The sequence below is a fragment of the Canis lupus genome, chromosome 38 (assembly GCF_048164855.1).
Source record: "Canis lupus baileyi chromosome 38, mCanLup2.hap1, whole genome shotgun sequence".
Classification (NCBI taxonomy): domain Eukaryota; kingdom Metazoa; phylum Chordata; class Mammalia; order Carnivora; family Canidae; genus Canis; species Canis lupus.
The window spans coordinates 26,694,916-26,719,125 of NC_132875.1; positions in this window are offsets into that span (position 1 = coordinate 26,694,916).

Below are 24,210 nucleotides of genomic sequence, written 5' to 3' on the forward strand. Positions count from 1 at the left end.
AAGGAGGAAAGACTATCCATTGGAAGAAAGACAGTCTCTTCAATAAATGGTGCTGGGAAAATTGGACATCCACATGCAGAAGAATGAAACTAGACCACTCCCTTTCACCATACACAAAGATAAACTCAAAATGGATGAAAGATCTAAATGTGAGACAAGATTCCATCAAAATCCTAGAGAAGAACACAGGCAACACCCTTTTTGAACTCGGCCATAGTAACTTCTTGCAAGATACATCCACAAAGGCAAAAGAAACAAAAGCAAAAATGAACTATTGGGACTTCATCAAGATAAGAAGCTTTTGCACAGCAAAGGATACAGTCAACAAAACTCAAAGACAACCTACAGAATGGGAGAAGATATTTGCAAATGACATATCAGATAAAGGGCTAGTTTCCAAGATCTATAAAGAACTTATTAAACTCAACACCAAAGAAACAAACAATCCAATCATGAAATGGGCAAAAGACATGAACAGAAATCTCACAGAGGAAGACATAGACATGGCCAACATGCATATGAGAAAATGCTCTGCATCACTTGCCATCAGGGAAATACAAATCAAAACTACAATGAGATACCACCTCACACCAGTGAGAATGGGGAAAATTAACAAGGCAGGAAACAACAAATGTTGGAGAGGATGCGGAGAAAAGGGAACCCTCCTACACTGTTGGTGGGAATGTGAACTGGTGCAGCCACTCTGGAAAACTGTGTGGAGGTTCCTCAAACAGTTAAAAATATACCTGCCCTACGACCCAGCAATTGCACTGTTGGGGATTTACCCCAAAGATACAAATGCAATGAAACGCCGGGACACCTGCACCCCGATGTTTCTAGCAGCAATGGCCACGATAGCCAAACTGTGGAAGGAGCCTCGGTGTCCAACGAAAGATGAATGGATAAAGAAGATGTGGTTTATGTATACAATGGAATATTACTCAGCTATTAGAAATGACAAATACCCACCATTTGCTTCAACGTGGATGGAACTGGAGGGTATTATGCTGAGTGAAGTAAGTCAGTCGGAGAAGGACAAACATTATATGTTCTCATTCATTTGGGGAATATAAATAATAGTGAAAGGGAAAACAAGGGAAGGGAGAAGAAATGTGTGGGAAATATCAGAAAGGGAGACAGAACATAAAGACTGCTAACTCTGGGAAACGAACTAGGGGTGGTAGAAGGGGAGGAGGGCGGGGGGTGGGAGTGAATGGGTGACGGGCACTGGGTGTTTTTCTGTATGTTAGTAAATTGAACACCAATAAAAAAATAAAATAAAAAAAAATAAAAAAAAAATAAAAAAAGGATATGGTTACACTGTTCACTAACAGTGACTCGGCCGGACCTATTAACTCTCGTCGTCACCTTGTCCACACTTGGACATGGTGATACTGGTTCCCACCAGGGTCTCACCTGGACATGGTGTATCGGATCCCCACCTGGTCCTCACCTGAACTTGTAATTCTCGTTCCCACATGGACATCATGTGGACCTGGTGGCTGCAGTGTTTCTAGCTTCTCATGTACCTCGTGACTCTGGTCCCCACCAGGGCCTCACCGGGACTTGGTGAGTGTGGTTGCCACCTGCACCTCACCAGGACCTGGTGATTCTGGTCTCCACCTGAGACTACCCTGGATCTGCTGACTCTGGTCCCCACCTGGGCTTCAACTGAAATTGGGGACTCCAGTCCCCATCTGGGCCTCACCTGGCCCTGTTGAACATGGTCCTCAACTGGGCAAATTTGGGACCCAGAGACTGTGTTCCACAACTGGACCTCACCTGGACCAGGTGACTCTGGTCCCCCTCTGGGTCTCAACGTACCCTAGTGACTGTCAACCACACTTTGGCCTGACATGAACCTGCTGACCCCGGTTGCCACCTGCGACTGACCTCGAACAGTTGACTCTGGTTCTTTCAAGGGCCTCCCCCGTACCTGGTGATCATGGTGCCCACTTGGGCCTCACCTGGACGTGGTGACTCTGGTCACCACCGGGGCTCACATGGACCTGGTTACTGTGTTCCACCTGGGCCTAATGTAGACCTGTTGACCATGGTCCCCAAGCCGGCCTCACATGGACCTGTTGCCTCTGATCCCCACCGGGGCCTCACGTGTACCTGGTAACTCTGGCCCTCACCTAGGCTTCATCTGGACCTAGTGACTCTGGTCCCCACCTGGGCTTCACCTGGATCTGGTGACTCTGGTCCCCACCTGGAATTCACCTGGATCTGGTGACTCTGGTCCCCAGCTGGACCTCTCCTGGACCTGGTGACTCTCTTTCCAACATGGAGCTCACCTGGATCTGTTGACTCTGGTCCTCAGTTTGCCCTCACCTGGACCTGGTGTCTCTCGTCCCCACTTTGACCTAACTCAGAACTGCTGAATCTTGCCCCACCTAGTCCGCACCCACACCTGGTGAATCTTGTCCCCAGCTATGCCTCAATTCGACCTGATGAATCTGGTTCTGACGTAGGGCTCACATGGACCTGGGACTCAGCTGGATAGAGTGGCTCTGGATCCCACATGGGGCACACCTGATACTGGTGATTGTGGTCTTATTCTATGCCTAGCCAGGACCTAGTGATTCTGTTCCCCATCTGGGCCTGCATGGCCCTAGTGACTCTGGTCCTCACCCAGGCGTCTTTGGGACCTGGATACTCTATTCCACACCTGCGCCTCACTTTGACCAGGGACCTCTGGTCCCATTCTGGGCCTCAAACTAAACTGGTTACTCTGGTTCCCCTCTGGGCCTCACCCTTACCTGGTGACTCTGGTCACCCCTTGGGCTTCACTTGGGCCTGGTGAATCTGGTCCTTAGCTGGTCCGCATCTGGATCTGGTTATTGTTGGCCACCTGGGCCTCACCTGGACTTGGTGAACCCTGTTGTCACCTGCGCCTCACCTGGACCTCCTGACTGTGGTCCCAACTGGACCTCACCTGGATCTCTTGGCTCTGGTTCCCATATGGGGCTCTCCTGGACCTGGTTCCTGTGGTCTCCATCTAGCCTCACCTGGAACACAATAACTCTAATCCATGTATGGTCCTCTCCTGGACCTGTTCACTCTGGTCCTTTCCTGGCCATCATTGGGACCTGGATACTCTCTATATACCTGGGCCTGACATGGACCTGGTGAGTGTGCTCCCACCTGGGCCTCACCTGGACGAGGTGACTGGTTCCCACAGGGACCTCACCTGGACCTGGTGACTCAGGTCCTCATATGGGCATCATGTGACCTGGTTTCTCAGGTCCACATTGGGGTCTCACCTGGACCTAGTGGTTCTCGTCCCCCTCTGGGCCTCACCCTGACGTGCTGACTCTGGTCCCCACCTGGATATCACCAGAACCGGGTGACTATGGTCCCCCTCTGGGACTCACCCAGAGTTGGGGACACTGGTCCTCAAATGGGCCTAAACAGGACCTGGTGAATCTACTCCTCACTTAGGCCTCGTCCGTACCTTGTGACTCTTTTCCCAACTGACATCAATGGGACATGGTTACTCTGTTCCCCACCTAGGTCTCAACTGGACATGATAACTTTGCTCAACACTTTGGCCTCAACTGGTCCTGATGAATCTGGTCCCCCCACCTAGGCCTCAATCTGGAACTGGTGACTGTGGTCCTCATTTGGGTCTCACCTGGACCTGGTGACTCTCGTTCCCACATGAACCACACCTGGACTTGGTGACTGTGGTGTTCTTGTAGACTCACATTTACCTGGTGACTCCGGTCCCCACTAGGGCCTCACCTGGATCTGGTGACTCTGGCCTGCAAGTTGGCCTCACCTGGACCTGGTGAGTGGGGTTGCCACCTGGGCCTCACACATATCTGGTGACCCACGTCCCCACGTGGGCCTCTTGGACCTGGTGAATCTTGTCCTTACCTGGTACTCTTCCAGACCCAGGGACTCTGGTCACCACCTTGGCCTCCCTTGGGCCTGGTGAATCTGGTCCCATCTGGGTCTCACCCAGTCCTGGTGACTTTGTTCCCCACTTGGAACTGATTGCTGTGGACTCTTTTTGCCTCACCTGGAACTGGTGACTCTGATCCTATCTGCGCGTCACCCAGATCTGGTGACTCTGGAACTCACCTGGGCATCATTGGTACCTGATTACTCTGTTCCACACCTGAGCCTCACCTGGACATGATGACTCTGGAACCTCTCTGGGCCTCACCCTGACCTGGTGACTCTGGTCCCCATCTTGATGTCACCTGGACCAGGTGATTCTGGTACCCCTCTAGGCCTCAACCAAATCTGGTGACTCTGGTCCTCAAATGGGCCTCACTTGGACCTAGTGAATATACACGATCTGGGCCTCATATGGACCTGGTGACTCTGGTCCCTACCTGGGCTTCATCGGGACACGGTTCCTCTGCATGGCCTGCAGGTTGGCCTCACCTGGACGTGGTAACTCTGATCCCTACTTGGGCTTCATCGGGACACGGTTCCTCTGCATGGCCTGCAGGTTTGCCTCACCTGGACCTGGTGATTGGGGTTGCCACCAGGGCCTCACCCATATCTGGTGACACAGGTCCCCCCGTGGGCCTCACTTGGACCGGGTGAATCTGGTCCTTACCTGGTCCTCACCCAGAACTGGTAACTCTGGTCACCACCTGGGAATCACCTGGACCGGGTGAATCTGGTCCCCATCAGGGCCTCACCCAGTCCTGGTGACTTTGTTCCCCACCTGGACCTGATTGCTGTGGACTCCTTCTTGGCCTCACCTGGACCTGGTGACTCTGATCCTATCTGCGGGTCACCCAGACCTGGTGACTCTGGTCCTCACCTGGGCATCATTGGTACCTGGTGACTCTGTTCTACACCTGAGCCTCACCTGAACATGATGACTCTGGAACCTCTCTAGGCCTCACCCTTCCCTGGTGACTCTGGTCCCCATCTGGATGTCACCTGGACCAGGTGATTCTGGTACCCCTCTAGGCCTCAACCACATCTGGTGACTCAGGTCCTCAACTGGGCCTCACCTGGACCTAGTGAATATGCTCCATGTGGGCCTCATTTGGACCTGGTGACTCTGGTCACTCACTGAGCATCATCGGGAAATGGCTCCACTGCATGGCCTGCTGGTTGGCCTCACCTGGACCTGGTAACTCTGGTCCCTACTGGGCATCATCGGGACATGGTTCCTCTGCATGGCCTGCAGATTCGCCTCATCTTGACCTGGTGAGTGGGGTTCCCACGTGGGTCTTACCCATGCCTGGTGACACAGGTCCCCACGTGGGCCTCACTTGAACCTGGTAAATGTGGTCCTTACCTAGTCCTCACCCGGAACTGGTAAATCTGGTCACCACCTGGGCATCACCTAGTCCTGGTGACTTTGTTCCCCACCTGGACCTGATTGCTGTGGACACCTTCTTGGCCTCACCTGGAAGTGGTAATTCTGATCCTAACTGGGCCTCTTCCAGATCTGGTGACTCTGGTCCTCACCTGTGGACCATTATGACCTGGATACTCTGTTCCACACCTGAGCCTCACCTGGACATGATGACTCTGGATCCCCTCTGGGCCTCACCCTGACATGGTTACTCTGGTCCCCATCTGGATGTCACCTAACCAGGTGAATCTGGTACCCCTCTAGGCCTCAACCAAACCTGGTGACTCTAGTCCTCAACTGGGTCTGCCCGGGACCTAGTGAATATGCTCCCCAACTGCGCCTCATCTGGACATGATGACTCTGGTTCTACGTGGGCATCATCGGGACATGGTTACTCTATTCCCCACTGGGAGTGACCTGATCCTTGTAACACTGGTCTGACTTTGGCATTTTCTGTACCAGGTGACTCTGGCTCCACCTGGGCCACACCTGTAACTGGTGACTCTTATCCTAAGCATGGCCTCACCTGACTTGGTGACTCTGGTCCCCATTAGGATGTAACCTGGACCAGGTGATTCTGGTACCCCTCTAGGCCTCAACCAGTTCTGGTGACTCTGGTCCTCAATTGGCTTCACCTGGACCTAGTGAATATGCTCCATCTGGGCCTCATTTGGACCTGGTGACTGTCGTCCCTACCTGGGCATCATCGGGACATGGTTCCGCACATGGCCTGCAGGTTGGCCTCACCTGGACCTGGTGAGTGGGATTGCCACCTGTGGCTAACCCATACCTGGTGACTCAGGTCCCCACGTGGGCCTCTTGGACCTGGTGAATCTGGTCCTTACCTCTTCTTCTCCCAACCTGGGGACTCTGGTCATCACCTGGGCCTCACTTGGACAAGGTGAACTGGTCCCCATCTGGGCCTCACGCAGTCCTGGTTACTTTGTTCCCAACCTGGAACTGATTGCTGTGGACTCTTTCTTTTCCTCACCTGGAACTGGTGACTCTGATCCTATCTGCGCGTCACCCAGATCTGGTGACTCTGGTCCTCATCTGGGCATCATTGGTACCTGGTGACTCAGTTCCACCCCTGAACCTCACCTGGACATGATGTCTCTGGAACCTCTCTGGGCCTCACCCTGTCCTGGTGACTCTGGTCCCCATCTGGATGTCACCTGGACCAGGTGATTCTGGTACCCCTCTGAGCCTCAACCAGATCTGGTGACTCTGGTCCTCAACTGGGCCTCACCTGGACCTAGTGAATATGCTCCATCTGGGCCTCATTTGGACCTGGTGACTCTGTTCCCTCCCTGGGCATCATCGGGACATGGTTCCACTGCATGGCCTGCAGGTTGGCATCACCTGGACCTGGTAACTCTGGTTCCTACATGTACATCATCGGGACACGGTTCCTCTGCATGGCGCGAAGGATGGCCTCTCCTGGACCTGGTGAGTTTGGTTGCAACCTGTGCCTCACCCGTACCTGGGGACACAGGTCCCCGCTTGGGCCTCTTGGACCTGGTGAATCTGGTCCTTACCTGGTCGTCTCCCAGCCCCAGGGTCTCTGGTCACCACCTGGGAATCTCCTGGACCTGGTGAATCTGGTCCTGACCAGGGCCTCACCCAGTCCTGGTGAATTTGTTCCCCACCTGGACCTGATTGCTGTGGACTCCTTCTTGGCTTCACCTGTAACTGGTGACTCTGATCCTATCTGCGCGTCACCCAGACCTGGTGACTCTGGTCCTCACCTGGGCATCATTGGTACCCGGTGACTCTGTTCTACACCTGAGCCTCACCTGGACATGATGACTCTGGAACCTCTCTGGGCCTCAACCTTCCCTGGTGACTGTGGTCCCCATCTGGATGTCACCTGGACCAGGGGATTCTTGTACACCTCTCGGCCTCAACCAGATCTGGTGACTCTGGTCCTCAACTGGGCCTCACCTGGACCTAGTGAATATGCTCCATCTGGGCCTCATTTGGACCTGGTGACCCTGGTCTCTAATGGGCATCATCGGGACATGGTTTCACTGCATGGCCTGCAGGTTGGACTCACCTGGACCTGGTAACTCTGGTCCCTACCTGGGCATCATCGGGACATGGTTTCACTGCATGGCCTGCAGGTTGGCCTCACCTGGACCTGGTAACTCTGGTCCCTACCTGGGCATCATCTGGACACGGTTCCTCTCCATCACCTGCAGGTTGGCCTCACCTGTACCTGGTGAGTGGGGTTGCCAATTGTGCCTCACCCATACATGGTGACACAGGTCCCCACGTGGGCCTCAATTGGACCTGGTGAATCTGGTCCTTACCTGGTCCTTCCCCGGAACTGGTAACTCTGGTTACCACCTGGGAATCACCTGGGCCTGGTGAATCTGGTCCCCATCTGGGCCTCATCCAGTCCTGGTGACTTTGTTCCCCACATGGACCTGATTGCTGTGGACGCCTTCTTGGCCTCACCTGGAACTGGTGACTCTGATCCTATCTGCGCGTCACCTAGACCTAGTGAATCTGGTCCTCAACTGGGCATCATTGGTACCTGGTGACTCTGTTCCACACCTGAGCCTCACTTGGACATGATGTCTCTGGAATCTCTCTGGGCCTCACCCTGACCTGGTGACTCTGGTCCCCATCTCGTTGTCACCTGAACCAGGTGATTCTGGTACCCTTATAGGGCTCAACCAGATCTGGTGACTCTGGTCCTCAACTGGGCCTCACCTAGACCTAGTGAATATGCTCCATCTGGGCCTCATCTGGACATGGTGATTCTGATCCCTACCTCGGCATTACCGGGACATGGTTCCACTGCATGGCCTGCAGGTGTGCCTCACCTGGACCTGATAACTCTAGACACCACCTGGGCATCATCAGGACATGGTTCCTCGGCATGGCCTGCAGGTTTGCCTCACTTGGACCTAGTGAGTGGGGTTTTCACCTGAGACTCACCCATGCCTGGTGACACAGGTCCCAACGTGGGCCTCACGTGGACCTGGTGAATCTGGTCCTTCACTTGTCCTCACCCGGAACTGGTATCTCTGGTCATCACCTGGGAATCACCTGGACATTGTGATTCTGGTCCCCATTGGGCCTCATCCAGTCCTGGTGACTTTTTCCCACCTGGACCTGATTGCTGTGTACTCCTTATGGCCCTCACCTGGAACTAGTGACTCTGATCCTAACTGGGCCTCACCCAGATCTAGTGACTCTGGTCCTCACCTATGGACTATTATGACCTGGATACTCTGTTCCTCACCTGAGCCTCACCTGGACATGATGACTCTGGATCCCCTCTGGGCCTCAGCCTGACATGGTGACTCTGGTCCCCATCTGGATGTCACCTAGACCAGGTGAATATGTTACCCCTCCAAGCCTCAACTAGACCTGGTGACTCTGGTCCTCAACTTGGCCTAACCGGGACCTAGTGAATATGCTCCCCACCTGCACCTCATCGGGAGCTGGTGACTCTGGTTCTACCTGGGCATCATCGGGACATGGTTACTCTATTCCACACTGGGACTGACCTGATCCTGGTAACTCTGGTCCTGACTTTGGCCTCTTCTGTACCAGGTGACTCTGGCTCCACCTGGTCCTCACCTGTAACTGGTGATTGTCGTTCCCACATGGACATCTTGTGGACCTGGAGGCTGCAGTGTTTCTAGCTTCTCATGTACCTCGTGACTCTGGTCCCCACCAGGGCCTCACCGGGACCTGGTGTGTGTGGTTGCCACCTGCACCTCACCTGGACCTGGTGATTCTGGCCTGCACCTGAGACTACCCTGGATCTGGTGCCTGTGGTCTCCACCTGGGCTTCACCTGGATTTGGGGACTCCGGTCCCCATCTGGGCGTCACCTGGCCCTGTTGACCATGGTACTCAACTGGGCAAAATTGGGACCTGGTGACTGTGTTCCACACCTGGACCTCACCTGGACCAGGCGACTCTGGTCCCCCTCTGGGTCTCACCGTGCCATGGTGACTGTGAATCCAACTTTGGCCTGACTTGGACCTGCTGACCCTGGTTCCCACCTGCGACTGACATCGTACTGTTGACTCTGGTACTTTCAAGGGCCTCCCCTGGACCTGGTGATCCTGGTCCCCACCTGGGCCTCACCTGGACGTGGTAACTTTTGTCACCACCGGTTACTCACCTAGACCTGGTTACTGTGTTCCACACCTGAGCCTCAAGTAGACCTGTTGACCATGGTCCCCAAGCCGGCCTCACATGGACCTGTTGCCTCTGATCCCCACCGGGGCCTCTCGTGTACCTGGTAACTCTGGTCCTCACCTGGGCATCATTGGTCCTGGTGACTCTGTTCCATACCTGAGGCTCCCCTGGACATGATGTCTCTGGAACATCTCTGGCTATCAACCTGACCTGGTTACTCTGGTCCCCATATGGATGTCACCTGGACCAGGGGATTATGGTACCCCTCTGGGCCTCAACCAGGTCTGGTGACTCTGGTCCTCAACTGGGCCTCACCTGGACCTAGTGAATATGCTCCGTCTGGGCCTCATTTGGACCTGGTGACTCTGGTCCCTACCTGGGCATCATCGGGACATGGTTCCACTGCATGACCTGCAGGTTGGCCTCACCTGGACCTGGTAACTCTGGTCCCTACCTGCATTATCGGGACATGGTTCCACTGCATGGCCTGTAAGTTGGCCTCATCTGGACCTGGTAACTCTCGTGCCTACCTGAGCATCTTTGGGACCTGTTTCCTCTGCATGGCCTGCAGGTTGGCCTCACCTGGAACTGGTGAGTGGGTTTGTCACCTGGGCCTCACCTTGCCTAGTGACACAGGTCCCCACGTGGGCCTCACTTGGACCTGGTGAATCTGGTCCTTACCTGGTGGTCACCCGGAACTGGAAACTCTGGTCACCACATGGGAATCACCTGGGCCTGGTGAATCTGGTCCCCATCTGGGCCTCACCCAGGCCTGTTGACTTTCTTCCCCACCTGCACCTGATTGCTGTGGACTCCTTCTTGGCTAACCTGGAACTGCTGACTCTGATGCCAACTGGGCCTCACCCAGATCTGGTGACTCTGGTCCTCACCTGTGGACCATTATGACCTGGATACTCTGTTCCACACCTGAGCCTCACCTGGATATGTTGACTCTGGATCCCCTCTGGGCCTCAGCCTGACTTGGGGACTCTGGACCCCATCTGGTTGTCACCAGACCAGGTAAATCTGGTACCCCTCTAGGCCTCACCTAGACCTGGTGACTCTGGTCCTCAACTGGGCCTCAACGGGACCTAGTGAACATGCTCCCCACCTGCGCCACATCTGGGCCTGGTGACTCTGGTTCTACCTTGGCATCATCGGGACATGGTTACTCTATTCCCAATTGGAGTGACCTGATCCTGGTAACTCTGGTCCTGACTTTGGCCTCTTCTGTTCCAGGTGAGTCTGGCTCCACCTGGGCCTCATCTGTAACTGGTGACTCTGATCCTAAGCATGGCCTCACCTGACCTGGTGACTGTGGTTCCCATCGTGACCTCACCTGGACCTCATGTCTCTGGTCCCACTTAGGCCTCACCAGGATCTGGTGTCTCTGCCACCCACCTGGGTAGCATCAGGATATGGTTACACTGTTCACTAACAGTGACACAGCCGGAACTATTAACTCTGGTCTTCACCTGGGCCACACCTGGACATGGTGACACTGGTTCCCACCTGGGTCTCACCTGGACATGGTGAGTCGGATCCCCCCCTGGTCCTCATCTGTAACTGGTGATTCTCGTTCCCACATGGACATCATGTGGACCTGGTGGCTGCAGTGTTTCTAGCTTCTCATGTACCTCGTGACTCTGGTCCCCACCAAGGACTCACCGGGACCTGGTGTGTGTGGTTGCCACCTCCGCCTCACCTGGACCTGGTGATTCTGGTCTGCACCTGAGACTAACCTGGATCTGGTGACTGTGGTCCCAACCTGGGCTTCACCTGGATTTGGGGACTCCGGTCCCCAACTGGGCCTCACCTGGCCCTGTTGTCCATGGTCCTCACCTGGGGAAAATCGGACCCGGTGACTGTGTTCCACACCTGGACCTCACCTGGACCACATGACTCTGGTCCCCCTCTGGGTCTCACCGTTCCCTAGTGACTGTGAAACCCACTTTGGCCTGACTTGGACCTCCTGACACTTGTTGCCACCTGCGCCTGACCTCGAACTGTTGACTCTGGTTATTTCAAGGTCCTCCCCTGTACCTGGTGATCCTGGTCCCCACCAGGGCCTCATCTGGACATGGTGACACTTTTCACCACGGAGGACTCACCTGGACCTGTTTACTATGTTCCACTCCTGGGCCTCAATTAGACCTGTTGACCATGGTCCCCAAGCTGGCCTCACATGGACCTGTTGCCTCTGATCCCCACCGAGGCCTCACGAGTACCTGGTAACTCTGGTCCTCACCTGGGCCTCAACCGGACCTAGTGACTCTGGTCCCCAACTGGGCTTCACCTGATCTGGTGACTCTGGTCCACACCTGGACCTCTCCTGGACCTGGTGACTCTCTTTCCAACATGGACCTCACCTGGATCTGGTGACTCTGGTCCTCAGTTTGGCCTCACCTGGACCCGGTGTCTCTCGTCCCCATTTTGACCTAACTCAGAACTGCTGAAACTTGCCCCTCAGAACTGCTGAAACACCTAGGCCGCACCCAGACCTGGTGACTCTTGTCCCCAGCTATGCCTCAATTCGACCTGATGAATCTGGTCCTCACGTGGCCCTCACATGGACCTGCGACTCAGCTGGATAGAGTGGCTCTGGTTCCCAGAAGAGGCTCACCTGATACTGCTGACTGGGGTGTGTTTCTATGCCTCACCAGGACCTAGTGATTCTGTTCCCCATCTGGGCCTGCATGGCCCTAGTGACTCTGGACCTCACCCAAGCATCACTGGGATCTGGATACTCTATACCCCATATGAGCCTCAATTTGACCAGTGACCTCTGGTCCCATTCTGGGCCTCAAACTAAATGGTTACTCTGGTTCCCCCTCTGGGCCTCACCCTTACCTGGTGACTCTGGTCACCCCTTGGGGTTCACTTGGGCCTGGTGATTCTGGTCCTTAGCTGGTCTGCACCTGGATGTGTTGACTTGTCGCCACCTGGGCTTCACCTGGACTTGGTGAATCCTGTTGCCACCTGCACCTCACCTGGACCTTGTGACTGTGGCCACACCTGGACCTCACCTGGATCTGGTGGCTCTGTTTCCCATATGGGGGTCTCCTGGACCTGGTTCCTGTGGTCTCCATCTGGCCTCACCTGGAACACAATGACTCTGATCCATATTTGGACCTCTCCTGGACCTGTTGACTCTGGTCCTTACCTGGGCATCATTGGGACCTGGATACTCTCTTATATAACTGGGCCTCACCTGGACCTGGAGACTGTGGTCCCACTTGGGCCTCACCTGGACGAGGTGACTGGTTCCCACAGGGACCTCACCTGGACCTGGTGACTCAGGTCCTCATATGGTCATCATGGAACCTGGTTTCTCAGTTCCACATCGGGGCCTCACCTGGACCTAGTGATTCTCTTCCCCCTCTGGGCCTCTTCCTGACGTGCTGACTCTGGTACCCACCTGGACATCACCAGAACCGGGTGACTCTGGTCCCCCTCTGGGACTCACCCGGAGCTTGGGACTCTGGTCCTCAGCTGGGCCTCAACAGGACCTGGTGAATCTACTCCTCACTTAGACCTCGTCTGGACCTTGTGACTCTTTTCCCACCTGGCATCAATGGGACATGGTTACTGTGTTCCCCACCTGGGCCTCACCTGGACATGATAACTTTGCTCCACACTTTGGCCTCAACTGGTCCTGATGACTCTGGTCCCCCCACCTAGGCCTCAATCTGGACCTGGTGACTGTGGTCCCCACCTCTTTCTCACCTGGACCTGGTGACTCTCGTTCCCAGATGAACCACACCTGGAACTTGTGACTGTGGTGTTCTTGTAGACTCACATTTACCTGGTGACTCCGGTCCCCACTAGGGCCTCACCTGGATCTGGTGACTCTGGCCTGCAGGTTGGGCTCACCTGGACCTGGTGAGTGGGGTTGCCACCTGGGGCTCACCCTGACATGGTGACTCTGGTCCCCATCTGGATGTCACCTTGACCAGGTGAATCTGGTACCCCTCTGGGCCTCAACTAGACCTGGTGACACTGGTCCTCAACTGGGCCTCACCGGGACCTAGTGAATATGCTCCCCACCTGCGCCTCATCTGGACCTGGTGACTCGGGTTCTACCTGGGCATCATCGGGTCATGGTTACTCTATTCCCCACTGGGACTGAACTGATCCTGTTAACTCTGGTCCTGACTTTTGGCTCTTCTGTACCAGGTGACTCTGGTCACCATACATGGTGACACAGGTCCCCGGTGGGCCCAGTATGACCTGGTGAATCTCGTCCTTACATGGTCCTCACCCGTACCTGGTAACCCTGGTCACCACCTGGGAATCACCTGGACCTGGTGAATCTGGTCCCCATCTGGTCGTCACCCAGTCCTGGTGACTTTGTTCCCCTCTGGACGTGATTGCTGTGGACTCCTTCTTGGCCTCAACTGGAAGTGGTGACTCTGATCCTACCTGGGCCTCACCCAGATCTGGTGACTGTGGTCCTCACCTGTGGACATTATGACCTGGATACTCTGTTAAACACCTGAGCCTCACCTGGACATAATGACTCTGGATCCCCTCGGGGCCTCACTCTGACATGGTGACTCTGGTCCCCATCTGGATGTCACCTAGACCAGGTGAATCTGTTACCCTTCTAGGGCTCAAATAGACCTGGTGACACTGGTCCTCAACTGGGTGTCACCGAGACCTAGTGAATATGCTCCCCACCTGCGCCTCATCTGGACCTGGTGACGCTGGGTCTACCTGGGCATCATCGGGACATGGTTACTCTGTTCCCCACTGGGAATGTCCTGATCCTGGTAACTCTGGTCCTGATTTTGGCCTCTTCTGTACCAGGTGACTCAGGCTCCACCTGGGCCTCACCTGTAACTGGTGACTCTGATCCAAAGCATGGCCTCTCCTGACCTGGTGACTGTGGTTCCCATCGGGACCTCACCTGGACCTCATGTCTCTGGTCCAACCTGGGCCTCACCAGGACCTGGTGTCTCTGGTACCCACCTGGGTAGCATCAGGATATGGTTACACTGTTCACTAACAGTGACCAAGTCGGACCTATTAACTCTGGTCTTCACCTGGACCACACCTGGACATGGTGACATTGGTTCCCACCTGGGTCTCACCTGGAAATGGTGAGTCAGATACCCACCTGGTCCTAAACTATAACTGTTGATTCTCGTTCCCACATGGACATCATGTGGACCTGGTGGCTGCGGTGTTTCTACTTTGTCATGTACCTTGTGACACTGGTCCCCACCAGGGCCTCACCGAGACCTGGTGATTGTGTTTGCCACCTGCACCTCACCTGGACCTGGTGATTCTGATCTGCACCTGAGACTACCCTGGATCTGGTGACTGTGGTCCCCACCTGGGCTTCACCTGGATTTGGGGACTCTGGTCCCCATCTGAGTCTCACCTGGCCCTGTTGACCATGGTCCTCAACTGGCCAAAATTGGGAACCGGTGACTGTGTTCCACAACTGGACCTCACCTGGACCACGTGACTCTGGTGCCCCTCTGGGTCTCACCATTCCCTAGTGACTGTGAACCCCACTTTCCCCTTACTTGGACCTGCTGACCCTGGTTGAAACCTGCGCCTGACCTCGAACTGTTGACTCTGGTTCTTTCAAGCGCCTCCCCTGTACCTGGTGATCCTGGTCCCCCCTGGGCTTCACATGGATCTGGTGACTCTGGTCCCCACCTGGACTTCACCTGGATCTGGTGACTCTGGTCCCCACCTGGACCTCTCCTGGACCTCGTGACTCTCTTTCCAACATGGACCTCACCTGGATCTGGTGACTCTGGTCCTCCGTTTGGCCTCACCTGGACCTGGTGTCTCTCGTCCCCACTTTGACCTAACTCAGAACTGCTGAATCTTGCCCCACCTAGGCCGCACCCAGACCTGGTGACTCTTGTCCCCAGCTATGCCTCAATTCGACCTGATGAATCTGGTCCTCACGTGGGACTCACCTGGTCCTGGTACTCAGCTGGATAGTGTGGCTCTGGTTCTCACAAGGGGCTCACCTGATACTGCTGAATGTGGTCTTATTCTATGCCTCACCAGGACCTAGTGATTCTGTTCCCCATCTGGGCCTGCATGGCCCTAGTGATTCTGGTCCTCACCCAGGAGTCATTGGGACCTGGATACTCTATTCCACACCTGGGCATCTCTTTGACCAGGGACCTCTGGTCCCATTCTGGGCCTCAAACTAAACTGGTTAATCTGGTTCACCCTCTGGGCCTCACCCTACCCTGGTGACTCTGGTCACCCATTGCGCTTCACTTGGGCCTGGAGAATCTGGTCCTTAGCTGTTCCACACCTGGATCTGGTGACTGGTCGCGACCTGGGCCTCACCTGGACTTGGTGAATCCTGTTGCCTCCTGCGCCTCACCTGGAACTTGTGACTGTGGTCCCACCTGGACCTCACCTGGACGAGGTGACTGGTTCCCACAGGGACCTCACCTGGACCTGGTGACTCAGGTCCTCATATGGGCATCATGGGACCTGGTTTCTCAGTTCCACATCGGGGCCTCACCTGGACCTAGTGATTCTTGTCCCCCTCTGGGCCTCACCCTGACGTGGTGACTCTGGTCCCCACCTGGATATCACCAGAACCGGGTGACTCTGGTCCCCCACTGGGACTCACCTGGAGTTGGGGACACTGGTCCTCAGCTGATCCTCAACAGGATCTGGTGAATCTACTCCTCACTTAGGCCTCGTCTGGACCTTGTGTCTCTTTTCCCACCTGACATCAATGGGACATGGTTACTCTGTTCCCCACCTGGGCCTCACCTGAACATGATAACTTTGATCCACACTTTGGCCTCAACTGGTCCTGATGACTCTCGTCCCACCTCCTAGGCCTCACTCTGGACCTGGTGACTGTGGTCCCCACCTGGGTCTCACCTGGGCCTGGTGACTCTCGTTCCCACATGAACCACACCTGGACCTGGTGACTGTGGTGTTCTTGTAGACTCACATTTACCTGGTGACACCGGTCCCCACTAGGGCCTCACCTGGATCTGCTGACGGTGGCTTGCAGGTTGGCCTCACCTGGACCTGCTGAGTGGGGTTGCCACCTGAGCTTCACCTATACCTGGTGACTCAGGAACCCACGTGGTTCTCTTGGACCTGGTGAATCTGGTCCTTACATGGTCGTCTCCCGACCCGGAGATTCTGGTCACCACCTGGGCCTCCCCTGGACCTGGTGAATCTCTTCCCCATCTGGGCCTCACCCAGTCCTGGTGACTTTGTTCCCCACCTGGACCTGATTGCTTTGGACCCTTTCTTGGCCTCACCTGGAACTGGTGACTCTTATCCTCTCTGCGCGTGACTCAGGCCGGGTGACTCTGGTCCTTACCTGGGCAACATTGGTACCTGGTGACTCTGTTCCACACCTGAGCCTCACCTGGACATGATGACTCTGGAACCTCTCTGGGCCTCACCCTGACATGGTGACTCTGGTCCCTATCTGGATGTCACCTGGATCAGGTGATTCTGGTACCCCTCTAGGGCTAAAAAAGTTCTGGTGTCTCTGTTCCTCAACTTAGCCTCGGCTGGACCTAGTGAATATGCTCCATCTTGACCTCATTTGGACCTAGTTACTCTGGTCCCTACCTAGGCATCATGGGGACCTGGTTCCACTGCATGGCCTGCAGGTTGGCCTCACCTGGACCTGGTAACTCTGGTCCATACCTTGGCATTATCGGGACCTGGTTCCTTTGCATGGCCTACAGGTAGGCCTCACCTGGACCTGGTGAGTGGGGTTGCCACTTGGGCCTCACACATACCTGGTTACACAGGCCCCTACGTGGGCCTCACTTGGACGTGGTGTATCTGGTAATTCTGGTCACCACCTGGGAATCACCTGGACCTGGTGAATCTGGTAACTCTGGTCACCACCTGGGAATCACCTGGACCTGGTGAATCTGTGTCCCCATCTGGGCCTCACCCAGTCCTGGTGACTTTTTTCCCCACATGGACCTGATTGCTGTGGACTCCTTCTTAGCCTCACCTGGAACTATTGACTCTGATCCTAACTGGGCCTCACCCAGATCTGGTGACTCTGGTCCTCACCTGTGGACCATTATGACCTGGATAGTCTGTTCCACACCTGAGACTCACCTGGACATGATGACTCTAGATCCCCTCTGGGCCTCTCCCTGACATGGTGACTCTGGTCCCCATCTGGACGGCACCTAGACCAGGTGAATCTGGTACCCCTCTAGGCCTCAACTTGACCTGGTGACTCTGGTCCTCAACTGGGCCTCACCGGGACCTAGTGAACATGGTCCCGACGTGCGCCTCATCTGGACCTGGTGACTCTGGTTCTACCTGGGCATCACCGGTACATGGTTACTCAATTCCCCACTGGGACTGCCCTGATCCTTGTAACTCTGGTCCTGACTTTGCCCTCTTCTATACCAGGTGACTCTGGCTCCACCTGGGCCTCACCTGTAACTGGTGACTCTGATTCAAAGCATGGCCTCACCTGACATGGTGACTGTGGTTCCAATGGGGACCTCAACTGGACCTCAGGTCTCTGGTCCCATCTCGGGGTCACCAGGAACTGGTGTCTCTGGTACCCACCTGTGTAGCATCAGGATATCGTTACACTGTTCACTAACAGTGACCCAGCCGGACCTATTAACTCTAGTCTTCACCTGGGCCACACCTGGACATGGTGACACTGGCTCCCACCTGGGTCTCAACTGGACATGGTGATTCGGATCCCCACTTGGTCCTCACCTGTAACTGGTGATTCTCGTTCCCACATGGACATCATGTGGATCTGGTGGCTGCAGTGTTTCTAGCTTCTCATGTAACTCGTGACTCTGGTCCCCACCAGGGCCTCACCGGGACCTGGTGAGTGTGGTTGCCACCTGCACCTCACCTGGACCTGGTGATTCTGGTCTGCACCTGAGACAACCCTGGATCTGGTGACTGTGGTCTCCACCTGGGCTTCACCTGGATTTGGGGACTCCGGTCCCCATCTGGGCCACACCTGGCCCTGTTGACGATGGTCCTCAACTGTGCAAAATTGGGACCCGGTGACTGTGTTCCACAACTGGACCTCACCTGGACCATGTGACTCTGGTCCCCCTCTGGGTCTCACCGTGCCCTAATGACTCTGAACCCCACTTTGGCATGACTTGGACCTGGTGTCCTTGGTTGCCACCTGTGCCTGACCTCGAACTGTTGACTCTGGTTCTTTCAAGGGCCTCCCCTGTACCTGGTGATCCTGGTCCCCACCTGGGTCTCACTTGGACGTGGTGACTCTTGTCACCACCGGGGACTCACCTGGACCTGGTTACTGTGTTCCACACATGGGCCTCAAATACACCTGTTGACCATGGTCCGCAAGCCGGCCTCACATGGAGCTGTTGCCTCTGATTCCCACCGTGGCCTCACGTGTACCTGGTAACTCTGGTCCTCACCTGGGCCTAATCTGGACCTAGTGACTCTGGTCCCCACCTGTGCTTCACTTGGATCTGTTGACTCTGGTCCCCTCCGGGACTTCACCTGGATCTGGTGACTCTGGTCCCAACCTGGACCTCTCCTGGACCTGCTGACTCTCTGTCCAACATGGATCTCACCTGGATCTGGTGACTCTGGTCCTCAGTTTGGTCTCACATGGACCTGGTGTCTCTCGTCCCCACTTGGACCTAACTCAGAACTGCTGAATCTTGCCCCACATAGGCCGCACGCAGACCTGGTGACTCTTGTACCCAGCTATGCCTCAATTCGACCTGATGAATCTGGTCCTCACGTGGGCCTCACATGGACCTGGGACTCAGCTGGATAGAGTGGCTCTGGTTCCCACAAGGGGCTCACCTGATACTGCTGACTGTGGTCTTATTCTATGCCTCACCAGGACCAAGTGATTCTGTTCCCCATTTGTGCCCTCATGGCCCTAGAGACTCTGGTCCTCACCCAGGCATCATTGGGACCTGGATACTCTATTCCACACCTGGGCCTCATTTTGACCAGGGACCTCTGGTCCCATTCTGGGCCTCAAACTAAACTGGTTACTCTGGTTCCCCCTCTGGGCCTCACCCTTACCTGGTGAACTTGGGGTTCACCTGGGCCTGGTGAATCTGGTCCTTAGCTGGTCCTCACATGGATCTGGTGACTGGCCGCCACCTGGGCCTCACCTGGACTTGGTGAATCCTGTTGACACCTGCGCCTCACCGGGACCTTGTGACTCTTTTCCCACCTGGCATCAATGGGACATGGTTACTCTGTTCCTCACCTGGGCCTCACCTGGATATGATAACTTGGCTCCACACTTTGGCCTCAACTGGTCCTGATGACTCTGGTCCGCCCACCTAGCCCTCAATCTGGCCCTGGTGACTGTGGTCCCCACCTGGGTCTCACCTGGACCTGGTGTCTCTCGTTCCCACATGACCACACCTGGACTTGGTGACTGTGGTGTTCTTGTAGACGCACATTTACCTGGTGATTCCGGTCCCCACTAGGGCCTCACGTGGATCTGGTGACTCTGGCCTGAAGGTTGGCCTCACCTGGACCTGGTGAGTGGGGTTGCCACCCCGTACCTTGTGACTGTTCCCCATGTGGGCCTCTTGGACCTGGTGAAACTGGTCCTTACCTGGTCCACTCCCAGACCCGGGGACTCTGGTCACCACCTGGGCCTCACCTGGACCTGTTGAATCTGGTCCCCATCTGAGCCTCACCCAGTCCTGGTGACTTTGTTCCCCACCTGGACCTGATTGCTGTTGACTCTTTCTTGGCCTCACCTGGAACTGGTGACTCTGATCCTATCTGCGCGTCACACAGATCTGGTCACTCTGGTCTTCACCTCTGGACCACTATGACCTGGACACTGTGTTCCACACCTGAGACTCACCTGGACATGTTGACTCTGGAGCCACTGTGTGCCTCACCCTGACCTGGTGACTCTGGTCCCCATCTGGATGTCACCTGTACCAGGTGATTCTGGTACCCCTCTAGGCCTCAACCAGATCTGGTGACTCTGGTCCTCAACTGGGCCTCACCTGGACCTAGTGAATATGCTCCATCTGGGCCTCATTTGCCCCTGGTGACTCTGGTCCCTACCTGGGCATCATCGGGACATGGTTCCACTGCATGACCTGCAGGTTGGCCTCACCTGGACCTGGTAACTCTGTTCCCTACCTGGACATCATCGGGACATGGTTCCACTGCATGGCCTGCAGGTTGGCCTCACCTGGACCTAGTAACTCTAGTCCCTACCTGGGCATCATCGGGACATGGTTCCACTGCATGGCCTGCAGGTTTCCCTCACCTGGACCTTGTGAGTCGGGTTGACACCTGGGCCTCACCCTTGCCTGGTGACACAGGTCCCCACGTGGGTCTCACTTGGACCTGGTGAATCTGGTCCTTACCTGGACCTCACCCGGAACTGGTAACTCTGGTCTCCACCTGGGAATATCCTGGACCTGTTGAATCTGGTCCCCATCTGTGCCTCACCCAGTCCTAATGACTTTGTTCCCCACCTGGGCCTGATTGCTGTGGAATCCTTTTGGCCTCACCTTGAACTGGTGACTCTGATCCTGACTGGGTCTCACCCAGATCTGGTGACTCTGGTCCTCACCTGTGGACCATTATGACCTGGTTACTGTGTTCCACACCTGGGCCTCAAGTAGACCTGTTGACCATGGTCCCCAAGCCGGCCTCACATGGACATGTTGCCTCTGATCCCCACCGGGGCCTCACGTGTACCTTGTAACTCTGGTCCTCACTTGGGCCTCATCTGGACCTAGAGACTCTGGTCTCCACCTGGGCTTCACCTGGATCTGGTGACTCTGGTCCCAATCTGGACCTCTCCTGGACTTGGTATCTCTCTTGCCCACTTTGACCTAACTCAGAACTGCTGAATCTTGCCCCACCTATTATGCACCCAGACCTGGTGACTCTTGTCCCCAGCTATTCCTCAATTCGACCTGATTAATCGGGTCTCACATGGACCTCACATGTACCTGGGACTCAGCTGGAAAGAGTGGCTCTGGTTCGCACAAGGGGCTCACCTGATACTGCTGACTGTGGTCTTATTCTATGCCTCACCAGGACCTAGTGATTCTGTTCCCCATCTGGGCCTGCATGGCCTTAGTGACTCTTGTCCTCACCCAGGCATCATTGGGACCTGGATACTCTATTCCACACCTGGGCCTCACTATGACAAGGGACCGCTGGTCGCATTCTGGGCCTCAAACTAAACTGGTTACTCTGGTTCCCCCTCTGAACCTCACCCTTACCTGGTGACTCTGGTCACCCTTTGGGCTTCACCTGGGCCTGGTGAATCTGATCCTTAGCAGGTCCGCACCTGGATGGTGATTAGTCGCCACCTGGGCCTCACCTGGAATTGGTGAATCCTGTTGCCACCTGCGCCTCACCTGGTACTTGTAGCTGTGGTCCCACCTGGACCTCACCTGGATCTGGTTGCTCTGGTTCCCATATGGGTCTCCCCTGGACCTGGTTCCTGTGGTCTCCATATGGCCTCACCTGGATCACAATGACTCTGATCTATATTTGGGCCTCTCCTGGACCTGTTGACTCTGGTCCTTACCTGGGCATCATTGGGACCTGGATACTCTTTTACACACCTGGGCCTCACCTGGACCTGGTGACTCAGGTCCTCATATGGGCATCTATCCACCTGGTTTCTCAGTTCCACATCGGGACCTCACCTGGACATAGTGATTCTCGTCCGACTCTGGGTGTCACCCTGACGTGCTGACTCTGATCCCCACCTGGATATCAACAGAACCGGGTGACGCTGGTCCCCCTCTGGGACTCACGCGGAGCTGGAGACCCTGGTCCTCAACAGGGCGTAAACAGGACCTGGTGAATCTACTCACTAAGGCCTCGTCTGGACCTTGTGACTCTTTTCCCACCTGGCATCAATGGGACATGGTTACTCTGTTCCCCACCTGGGCCTCACTTGGACATGATAACTTTGCTCCACACTTTGGCCTCAACTGGTCCTGATGACTCTGATCCGCCCACCTAGCCCTCAATCTGGACCTGGTGACTGTGGTCCCCACCTGGGTCTCACCTGGACCTGGTGACTCTCGTTCCCACATGAACCACACCTGGACCTGGTGACTGTGGTATTTTTGTAGATTCATATTTACCTGGTGACTCCGGTCCCCACTAGGGCCTCACGTGGATCTGGTGACTTTGGCCTGCGGGCTGGCCTCACCTGGACCTGGTGAGTAGGGTTGCCACCAGGACCTCACCCATACCTGGTGACTCTGTCCCCACAAGGGCCTCTTGGATCTGGTGAATCTGGTCCTTACCTGGTCCTCTCCCAGACCTGGGGACTCTGGTCACCACCTGGGCCTCACCTGGACCTGGTAAATCTGGTCCCCATCTGGGCCTCACCCAGTCCTGGTTGCTTTGTTCCCCACCGGGACCTGATTGCTGTGGACTCTTTCTTGGCCTCACCTGGAACTGGTGACTCTGATCCTATCTGTGAGTCACCCAGATCTGGTCACTCTGGTCCTCACCTGTGGACCATTATAACCTGGATAGTCTGTTCCACACCTGAGCCTCACCTGGTCATGATGACTCTGGATCCCCTCTTGGCCTCAGCCTGACATGGTGACTCTGGTCCCCATCTGGATATCACCAATACCAGGTGAATCTGGTACCCCTCTATGCCTCAACTAGACCTGGTGACTCTGGTCCTCAACTGGGCCTCAACGGGACCTAGTGAACATGCTCCCCACCTGCGCCTCATCTGGACCTGGTGACTCTGGTTCTACCTGGGCATCATCGGGACATGGTTACTTTATTCCCCACTGGGACTGACCTGATCCTGGTAACTCTAGTCCTAACTTTGACCTCTTCTGTACCAGGTGACTCTGGCTCAACCTGGGCCTCACCTGTAACTGGTGACTCTGACCTAAGCATGGCCTCACCTGATCTGGTACTGTGGTTCCCATCGGGACCTCACCTGGACCTCATGTCTCTTGTCCCACCTGGGCTTCACCAGGCCTTCGTGTCTCTGGTCCCCACCTGGGTAGCATCAGGATATGGTTACACTGTTCACTAACAGTGACCCACCCGGACCTATTAACTGTGGTCTTCACCTGGGGAACACCTGGACATGGTGACACTGGTTCCCACCTAGGTCTCACCTGGACATGGTGAGTCGGATCCCCAACTGTGCCTCAATGTAACTGGTGATTCTCGTTCCCACATGGACATCATGTGGACCTGGTGGCTGCAGTGTTTCTAGCTTCTCATGCACCTCGTGGCTTGGTCCCCACCAGGGCCTCACCGGGACCTGTTGAGTGTGGTTGCAACCTGCACCTCACCTGGACTTTGCTGATTCTTGTCTGCCCCTGAGACTACCCTGGATGTGGTGACTGTGGTCCCCACCTGGGCTTCCCCTGGATTTGGGGACTCCGGTCCCCATCTGGGCCTCACCTGGCCCTGATGACCATGATCCTCAACTGGGCACAATTGGGACCCGGTACTGTGTTCCACAACTGGACCTCACCTGCACCATGAGACTCTGGTCCCCCTCTGGGTCTCACCGTGCCCTAGTGACTGTGAATCCAACTTTGGCCTGACTTGGAAATGCTGATGCTGGTTGCCACCTGCGCCTGACCTCGAACTGTTAACTCTGGTTCGTTCAAGGGCTTACCCTGTACCTGGTGATCCTGGTCCCCACCTGGGACTCACCTGGACGTGGTGACTCTTGTCACCACCGGGGACTCACCTGGACCTGCTTACCTT